Raw genomic sequence first — 10,632 nt, 5'->3', positions numbered from 1 at the left:
AGTAATGCAGTGGGGGGGAGCCAATTATTTTCTTACACTTGTTTGGCAAAACTTTTCATTGTATTTGAAAGCTAGTGTATAACAAAAAGATTTCCCCTCTTGCTGAGAACAAAAATAAAACCCAAAACAATAAAACTTTCTCAGTGAATTGTAAAGATACCTTCTTTCTTGATCTTCTTCAGGAAAACTGCATTTGATTCAATTATGGAAATTTTTCAGAGGTGGCCAGGTTAAAAGAATTTTTCTGTCTGCATTTATTTGACCATAGTTCCTGTTTCAGATGTTTAATAATTCTAAAATGACAAAAATAATTATCTGAATTATTAAAAAACCCAAAACTGTAACAATGGCTACATCCTACTATGTTATAATCCATTGTTTCTGTATGCCCACTGAAAAGTAATGCCAATGTAACCTCTTTAGAAAATAACATTATTTTCTGCTTGCTTTCAGCAATGTTTTTAATGCAACTGCTCATACTGTATCTAATGTTTTTAGTTACAGTAGCCATGAAAACCTCCAAATGAGTATAAGGGTTTGCAGCTTCAAATTCAGAACTCTCTGGGAATGATGAGCCGCCTACCTACTTTTTGTGATAGCACCCCACTAAAGTAAACACAGACATATAAACTTAAACTCAAAACTAAAACATTTTTCAGCAGATTAACAGCTAAACTAATCCCTTCTGACTTCATATCTGTCTCAATATCTAGCTTTGATTAAAAGCTTTCATGAATTCTAGAAGAGTCGAAAAATTCAGATTCTTTAGAAAAGCAAGATCCAGAGCTCCAGTACTAAGAACATCCAGCTGCCTATCCCTTGCATAGCACAGAATCACAGAATGGTTTGGGTTGAAAGGGACATTAAAGATCATCTAGTTCCAGCCCTTGGCCTGTGGGCAGAGACACTTTCCACTCAACCAGTTTCCTCAGGGCCCCATCCAACCTGGCCTTGAACACTTCCACAAAAGGGGAATTCACAGCTTCTCTGGGCAGTCTGTCCCAGGGCCTCACCACCCTCACAGTAAAGAATTTCTTCCTTATATCCAACCTAAACTTACTCTCTTTTCAGTTTGAAGCCATTCCCCCTTGTCCTGTCACTCCATGCTCTCTTAAAAAGTCTCACTCCATCTTCCTTGAGGACTCCCTTCAGGTACTGGAAGGTCACAATTAGGTCACCCCGAAGCCTTCTCTTCTCCAGGCAGAAAAACCCAATTCTCTCAGCTTTTTCTCCTAGGAGAGGTGCTCCATCATCCCTCTAATCAAGTTGGTGGCCTCCTCTGGACTCTCTCCAGCAGGTCCATGTCCTTCCTGTGCTGGGACCCCAGAGCTGGATTCAGGATTCCAGCTGGGCTCTCACCAGAGCAGAGGGGCAGAATCCCCTGCCTGGCCCTGCTGCCCACAATGCTCTGGATGCAGCCCAGGACATGTCTGGCTTTCTGGGCTGGGAGTGCCCCTGGCTGGGTCATGTCCAGCCTCTCACCCACCAGCACCCCCCAGTCCTTCTCAGCAGGACAAGCCTCAGTCTGCATTGATACCAGTATCTTAGAAGAAAGAGAAAGAGAGAGAGAAACGGAAAGAACTATCATACACCAAGATTTACTGAATATTTTTGCTTTTTAAGTTTTATTTCATTAAAACAGTGTTACATTTTTTTTCTATTATCTCATTCCTCTCTCTTTATAGAGAAAAACAAAAAAGTCATAAAAATGAAATATAGAGAAAAAAGTAATAAAATGAAAGGAATATAACAAGAATTTATACCACATTCCAAATGGATTGTTAATTAAAATTTTAAAAACTCTGGATGAATAAACCTACCAGTTCACCTGAGATGAAATGCAAACTGATAAAAATTCAGGCTGATGAAAAAACTTTCCTTTTGTATGGAAACAATCTAACCTTATAAAACTCCTGTGTGGAAGTATAACACTGCATGATTTTTGTAAAGAGATATTTAAACCAAACACATCAAAATAGAACAGGAAAACATTTTTAAAAGGGCAGAATTCATGAAAGTTTTTAAACTGGCTTAATGGTACAAGCTACAGTGCAATTGTGAGATCAATCAAAATAGCAGAAATGTAAATTGCATCACATTTACAGTAAGATGAAGAAACTAATGACTCAGTTTGCTCCATTATAATTAATGTTTTTCTATGTCTAGAACAGCCTTCCACCATTGCTTTTCTGTACACCATGAATATTTGACTTAAACAACTGAAGTCTAGACCCATCTTTAGCCATGTTTGGGAAAATTCCACTTAATGTAACCAAAAGCTGACTTACACACTTCAGTGTTTTAGGAGCTAAGCCTTAAAAGGACTGGCCTTTTAACCCAGTCTTTCAATAGATGTAGGACAAGCTCCTTATATGTCTTCTCACAACAGACAATGTTCTTAGCCTTTGTAATATCTAGAAAGTGGGAATAACAAACAAAAAAACCCCAAAACCTCTGTAACATAAACATTCAGATAACTGGGTGTTAATGTGAAACACTGGACAGCAAGATCCTCCAAATGAACCAAATAATTGAAACCTGGAACATTCAGTATAGCAATCTGGTAAAAATGGGTCTGATGGGAAATAAAGAAATACTGCTTTAGTCAGATCATCTTTACAGGGTCCTAAGGTTTCTCCAGATATTCTGGATATACAATGAAACAGGATGTGGATAGCATGCAACTGTATATAATAGAGGTGACTTAAAATAAAATTCACCGGTATGTATCTGAACACAAGACAGTTTCCAGCACCTCTTGCTGAAACCAATAAGTTTTTCCTTTCTTGGCTTCACAACAGCAGCTGTGCTCCCCATAGTTAGTACAATTAAGTCATATTCCACAGAGGAAGGATGAGAAATCCTCTCTTATAGACCATATCTTGCTTTGATTATGATTCAATTTAAAATAACATGTCCAAGTAATATATCCTAGCAAAATGAAGATATTTTACTCACTACCAATGACTGTAAAATCTTCTGGCATGCAAAAAATTCACTTGTATCAGGAGATGAAAAGTTGGAAATATGGGAGTCAGGGTAAAGTCAGTCATCCTTTCCACAGAATTTCTAATGATTCTGACTTTGGACACATGCCAGATTTCCTTAATAGTATCAAATAATAACAGGGAGCAGCATTTTACTCCTTGCAAATGGCCAGTCATCACAGATCAAAATTTAGAAAAGCCGAATAAACCAGAAAAAATACTTTTTTGAAATAAAAGTAGACAAAATCTCTACTGCTTCACATGAAGAAAAGTGAGGAAGGAAAGGGAATCTATGGAGAATGTCCAGCCTAATATTCCTGGGGTAGGTATGGAAGTTTTCAAGTTGTTCTACCATATTCTGGATGTCAATAGTCTCAAAATATCATTCAGCAGATAAGAATAACTACATCAACAGCAGCTCTTACCTCACCCTGTGCTGGGACTTTTAATGCAGGAAAGTAAAACCAGATGGCAAAGATCTGGTTGTCCCTATGACCAGATTTAATTCTTTTTGTTCATGGACTGACATACAAGGACCTCAGTGAACTAGAGAAACAGATCAAATATCTTTCACCTTGTTGTGTACAGCAGAAAGTATTTGGGACTATGTGTTCTGCTTTTGAACTCAATATTCTGCATTTGCAATCCTGGTCTTTTTTTAGCACAGAAGATGTTTACAGTTCTCAGCAATGAGAACAAAAACACAGGACAAGGATCTGAGGCTGTGTTTGCCAGAACTGACATTCAGTGGGGTGACTTTTCGTGCAGAAGAGTACCCACACATAGATATGTTAGCATGTATGCATGCACTCAAGAAAATTTCACTTTCTTTCATGTGCGGGTCACAATTTTTATGTATTTAATTCTATTCTGGAAGAATTCTTCAACATTGTTTCTTGGTAAGAACAATTCTCTACTTTGCTCTTGAAATTGAAATTTTATTGACTTGAGGGTTATTATTCTAGGACATATCAAGACCAAATTCGTTGAAAATATTAAGCACTAAGCCCTCAGCAAATCAAGCAAAATTGACTATGTAAGATCCTAAGAAATTCAAAAAAAGTTTTTTTCCTCTTGACATTAAATAGCTGATTTATATGGCTTGTGATACACTCTCATAACGTACAATAAATAATTAAAATGCATTTATTTTGCTTTACATAAGAGAATTGTGTGAGCTGAGAAAAAAATTGGTATAAAACATTTAATGATTTATGCATTTTGATGGAATCCACAAAACAATGTATGTTTGTAGAATATGTAATTTCCAATTTATTAACAAGCAGGAAGCAAGAGAAAAAGCACTATATGTTCGCCTTCTACAGCCTCTTGCAGGAAGGCAAATTCCCAAACTAGTTGGAAAAGGTTCAGAAGAGGAGCTGAGTTTTGTGTCTCTGAATTTGGGATGAGGCAACCAGCAGGGCCCTGTGCCAAAAAGGTGTTGGCTGCCATCATGGCTGTACCCAGTGTGGGCCTAGAACAGGAAAGTGATTGTATTTATTTTTAGTTGTTTTCATACTCCTCCTTCTTTTGAAGAAATTCTTATAAAAACTTTTATCTTGTCATCATGTGTAAATTATAAAGTACGTTTTCAGTATTAAAGGGTTGTGTCCACCCTACTGCGGATTATATATCAAGATTGTGCAGCTGTTCTGAAGAGTATTTTACTCTGAAGATACTCCAAAGTTCTGGTTGACTTGAATTTGGACTAAGGATTTTGCCATTATATGCTTTATGAAAGGGAGACTGGTAAACGTCTGGACCTTGGAACTGACTTTGTGATATTTGGACTGTGCGTACACATCATGTGGTGAATTAGCATGTGGTGTTCTTATGCAAACAATAAAAACAAACAAAGAAAGAATTAAAAGTGCATTTAAGAAAATGAGTTTCAGCATATGATTAAAACAATCCCATAATAGCAACAATTTTGCGGTAAAGGTGCATACTTGCCATAAATATCTGCTAGTGTGGAAGCTGAGCATTCAAAACCCTCAATTTAGCAGCAGTGCAGATGCTGTTACTTAGTTAACATTCAATACCACAGACAAATTAGGTGCAGTCTGGAAACTGCTTCAGAGCAAGTCAAAAGTGTTGAGGCAAAATCTTGCTCCCATTTTCAGCAATATAGATCACTGTATGGCTTTGATTTTACACCAATCCAAATGGGTAAAATTTGGCCCAGAATGTATCCACAGACATACCATCCCATACCCCTCCCCCAAAAAAAGCTAACAACTTTTTTTAAAAAAGGAAAAAAATCCTAAAAAGTGAAAGTTATGGAAATTTCAAAAGCTTCGCCTATAAAGTTCTCTATCTCACCCAATTGATAGTCCCTTCAGCAACCACAACACCCACCCAGCTGAGCCCCTAAGAAAATCTAATACTTAAAGGCAGTTTCTTCATCCTGCTTGAACATATGTAATATTATAGTGACAAGAATGGTTCTCATTATTGGAAACAAGATACACAATTCTGCATTTTCTCTTAATGCTGATCTCTTAAATGTTAAAAACTTCTGTTATTTACCTCAGTTGAACTGAGATTTGGATCCTACTGCAGAGCAGATAGCAGATAAACAGAAAATGGATTGTCTCTCTAAATCATAACTGAGGACATAGTAATGTAAAGAAGTTACTGTCTTCAAAATTTTAGTAGTTGGTTTTCATTCAGATCAAAAGGCTTCAGTTCCTAGAACTGCTTATATTGGAGGTTACGCCTGTTCTTCCTGGATTTTTTGTAAGGGGAAGGGTTTTTCCCAATGCTTCTGGTCAAATCTCTCATCTATTACTTATGTTCTGTACAAATAAATTATTCCACTTCAACAACAAAAAAAGAGAGTATTTGGACTTCAACAAGTATCTATTATTTACTACACTTATACATTTCTGCAGCTAAAATCAATCAACTACTCTGAAATATTTTCCACACACGTTAATTCAGATTTTTAAGACGAGACAGCTATTTTAGCTCAGCTTTACCAAAGTTAATGAAATTAACTTTACCGTCAGGAATATTGATTAAGCAATTCAGGCACACTTCAGAAAGTGTTTACTGAAAGGCATGTTCACATTTGTCTTCTGCAAGCTTCCAGCTAAGAATTATTACATATGCTCAATTGGGATGAAGAAACACAACATGCAAACTAACTGGCTGGTTACAGACTTTTGCCTTTCAAATGGCAATCAGTGAAAACAGACGGCTGCTCAGTGAGCTAAAAAACAACGCTTACTAGGAATCACAGAATCACAGAATGGGTAGGGTCAGAAGGGACGACTGGAGGTCCAATCTCCCTGCTCAAGCAGAGTCTCCTAGAATATTCAACAGAATATTCCACAAACAATTCTGAATTGTGAATATACTTGAAGAAACTGAAATATCCTTCAGCAGTTCATGATAAAGAAGAAAGATGTTGTAAATTATTTTCTCAACAGTATTTCAGAGTACTCCTGAAGAATTTTTTCAAATAAGGTATATTTGCTGTTGAAAAGAAATATACTTGAAAAAGGTGGTTAATGATGAGAATTTCAGAGACACTATAAAATTTGATCAAGCAGAGCACAAGGGTTATAGGGTGACAAAATCCAATTCCTTAGCAGATAAACCATAAAAGATAACCTGAAACTGAAAAATATGAAAACAGTATAAAACCTTCTTTTTAATTGCTTAGGATGCTTTCTGCTGTCTTGCTCTTCTGAAACTCAGGGAATATATTGCAATGTAGCCAACAATTCTAGCATGTTTCAATAATAGACTCTTATAACCTAATAAGAATAATTGAAACAATTTTTTGCAAGTCTCCATAGATTCAATGTTGCATTCTTTTTTCTCTTAATACTTAGTAATTCTTTCAAAGAAGGATTTATGCACAAATTTGCAACAGGGTTCTTCAACCCAGTGATTTAGAAACCACATTATTTGCAAGATTTAAGCATGGCTAATCAAACTTTAGGCTGACTTGTTTACATGAGTTCCTTATTGCTAGAAAACTGTGTTTACAGATTTTGGTCAATTTTTCAAATTTATCACCAATCATCATGTTAGGGGGGAAAAAAGATAATACACAGAAAAGCATATATTAAGATAGTAAGTCACAGCAAATCCATCATAGCAGCAGTTATAGGGTTGGATGTTGTGGATGGGCAGAACTGCATCTTATTTACCTAGTGCTAGAGTTTTAATCATAATGATTCATTTCTCCAATGTCGCCATACAAGCTCAGCAAAACTGAAGAAATGATACATTAAACTAGTGTAAAGGTACAGTTTCAAACCAGTTTAGGAAATTTAAAGAAAAAAAAAAAAACAAACTTCCCTCTTGATCAGTTACCTCCTGCAATGTTGACAAGGTAGGGAGAACACTGATTCTTACTAGAAGGAAAATACCAGGAACAATCTCACCCTGAATTCAATTTTCCATAAGAAGCAGACTTTTGTCTTTGTCAATCCTGCCTGGAAATTTGGGGTCCGGGTAGATATATGAACAGAAGACACTGTAAACAGATAATAAATTTGACACTACAATTTATTCGCATGCCAGCTGCTCCCCTTACATGCTGAACAACTGTCAGAGAAAATGTGTTGATGTGTTTCTTTATATTTCCAAGAACGTCCAGCTCCAAGAGCTTACATGTCTCTGGTGTAGATTAGTTATGGACTTTTCATGCTGATGAGGTAATCCCCTTAATGCACTGTACACCATAGGATATCCTCCTCCTCCGTTTCATGTTCTGACAATGCTAAAGGTCAGGGAAGTGTTTCATGTGGTGATAGGCTCCATTTAAAAGGGAAACTACAAGAACAGAGAAAAGAAAAATGTCTTTTTCTTTGAGTTTACAAGGATAATATATGAAGTCTAGGTAAAAAAGGATTGTCAGTGCTTCTTGCATTGAAACTATACTCATAGCTTTGCTCCAAACATTATATTAACTTCTAAAAATGCATTTTTGATATAGTGATTGGTAGCATGGTGGTTCTGACAGAGGAAGATGAGATCCATACTGTAACTGCTAGGTTTACTTATAGAAAATGTGGACTTCACATCAAACAGTAACAACATAAAAAATGATTTATGTTGAATGCAAAAATTACGGCTCTAAACACATGACTTTTATTAAAAGTAGACTTCCTCTGTAAGACAAGCATGTAAAAATTAAATTAACTCAGAAATAAAGATATTTTGTTACACAAATTATGTCTCAAACATGGTCCACATTTCAAGACGGATGAAGACAAGAGTTAAACTTACTAAGCCTTAAAAAATACTACATACAATCTTTTTAACAGACATCATCATTTTTAATGGAATTTACAAGAGAAAATATGAAAAAGCTGGTATTTCAAAAGTGTTTCTTTATTAGTAGTAGTAATTTGCTCTTTTGTGCCATAACTTCATGTTGTTATTTTTTTAACAAAGGTATAAGTATAATTTATAAAGTCCCAGTTTTGGTACAGCTTTAAAAATCTAGCTTCTAATTTTTAGAAATGTTCTTGAAAGAGTATATATTCCTTAGAGAAAAACATATAAAAAATTTAAACAAACTGGTTTTAAATCATTAATGAACACACTATATAATAAATTGCTTAGGTTTACACTGGATCTGATGCTTTCTTCTTTATTGCCAATAAGGAGGAAAAATAATAAAGCTTTATTTGAAGGAGGAGGGAATACTTACACAAGTTTTAAGCAAAGGCAACAGCATTGCTAACAAAGGTTCATCTTGTGAATTGTCTTCCCAAAGGATCATGTAAGTTTGGTAAGGAAGATAAAGCATTTCCTTCACGTACATTTTTCTCGGTTTAAAGCCTGCTACTTGTTGGCATTCTTGCTTATCTTCCAGTATAAATGCTCTGCAGAATCACAATTCTCCTCTCCTCTCCCTCCTCTCTTCTCCTTCCCTCTCCACTCCACTCCCCACTCCACTCTCCACTCCACTGAATTTAGGGCCTGGAAAAAGAACAGAAAACTCTGGGAAGAAACTCTGCTTAGTCTTCAAAATTAAGAGTATTAGGAATGTTATGGAAACTGGAGGACTCCTCAGGGAGGTGAGTCATAATTGAATTTACATGCTTGAATAAAGAAATATGATATCAAATATTTAGCAAAAAACCCTTTAATCTAGCAGCCTGTGTAATTAGCAAAAAAACCAAAAAACTCCAAAACAAAACAAAACCCCAAAGAAAACAAACAAAAACCTCCAACACAAAACCAAATGGACAAAAATGTAAAATAATCTATGAAAAGTCCTCTCTATTTTCAAAGATAGAGTAGCCTGATATCTTACATTGATGGATTCTTCAGAGAATAAAAGAGCCCCAAGTCTAAGATCCGTCTGGGCCTTATATATTAGAAAATACCTAGAATTCCTAAACCAAAAAACCTCAAGCTTCATAAAGAGATTTAAATTTATATGCATGATATTCAGTAAGTACAGAGGCAGACTTCACACATCAGAACAAATGTTTTATACTACAGGTAGTAGACACAAAACAATACCTTCTTGATAATTTCTAAGACATAAATCTAGACATGCATTCCTGCTTCACCAGGAACTTCAGGGAGAACAAAGAGCCATTTTAAGAGTCTTCCTTAGAAGAAACGAGTATGCAGCATATCCCATTCTCTCTTTTGAGCATTAACTGAGCAAGTAAGAATGAAAAAAAAAAAAAAAAAAAGCATTAGCAGAAATATCCAAGGTACAATTCAGCTCAAATATATGAGCATTTGTTTTGGAGAAGCTTAGTGTAATTAAGCATCCATTCTACCCAAGTAAAGATGTTTTGGAAAGGTGTTTTCTTTTTATTTCCAAGAAAACCTTGCAAAAGATGCTAGGTTCATGAAAATAACATGCCAAAGTAAAACTGCTGTGCTTGCACTTGTTCTGTGTTTTTAATATTGCATATTCCTCCAACTCTTGGCTATAGCTGCACTGACAGCTAGATGTTTAGCAAATAAGAAAAGTTCAACAGAAGGTACAGTGGCGTGAACAATAACACTTCCTGGTGTTCACAGGTAGAAAATTACAGTAAAATTAACAGCTTCTCAAGCCAGTAAGCTACTCCCTATTTCTTTGAGACTTAACTTCAAAAATTGCAGTCAACAAGAAGTATCATTAAACCATAGATCTACTTTCACAATCTCACAATGTTTGCATTCATGCTACACATATACCTGTGCAGGTCATTGCAGGTGACAGAGCACAGGAATAGGTTGCCCAGAGGTTGTGGAGTGTTCCGCACTGGAGATATCCAAGAACCATCAGGACACAATCCTGGGCCATGCGCTCCAAGATAACCCTGCTTGAGCTGGGAGGCTGGAGCAGATGACCCACTGTGGTCCCTTCCAACCTTACCCACAATGTGATTCATTCTGTGAATACTAATGTGCCTCCAAAAAGGATTGAAAATTAATCCATTCTTTTGGCAGTACTTTTAAATGTTGGATTTTTAAATGTTGTCCCTGCCCTAAAATAAGCCTTCACTATGTCTCTCCAGTGTTATCCAGAAATGGAAAGGGTGACAAGGAAAACAAAAGATAAAGGAAGATTAAGTTTTTACCACTTCTGATCTGAATATTCCAAATTTATTCCATATGAATTTGTGGGGAAAACTTCCAAAATAGGCCACAGGTAAAGTATAATCAAAAT

At 36.0% G+C, this 10,632-nt stretch overlaps 1 long non-coding RNA gene across 1 annotated transcript; it reads right to left on the bottom strand.

Moving 5' to 3' along the window:
* Positions 1-7,463: 7,463 nt before the first annotated feature.
* On the bottom strand, positions 7,464-8,912 carry LOC136358423 (uncharacterized). The gene is made up of 3 exons (XR_010743092.1): positions 8,898-8,912; positions 8,662-8,866; positions 7,464-7,778 (listed from the first exon to the last, which is right to left on the bottom strand). It is a non-coding gene; the product is annotated as an uncharacterized lncRNA (long non-coding RNA).
* Positions 8,913-10,632: the final 1,720 nt, after the last annotated feature.

The sequence above is a fragment of the Sylvia atricapilla genome, chromosome 3, assembly GCF_009819655.1.
Source record: "Sylvia atricapilla isolate bSylAtr1 chromosome 3, bSylAtr1.pri, whole genome shotgun sequence".
Classification (NCBI taxonomy): Eukaryota; Metazoa; Chordata; class Aves; order Passeriformes; family Sylviidae; genus Sylvia; species Sylvia atricapilla.
Note: the sequence above shows the minus strand (reverse complement) of the source record. Positions and strands in the feature narration are given on the sequence as shown.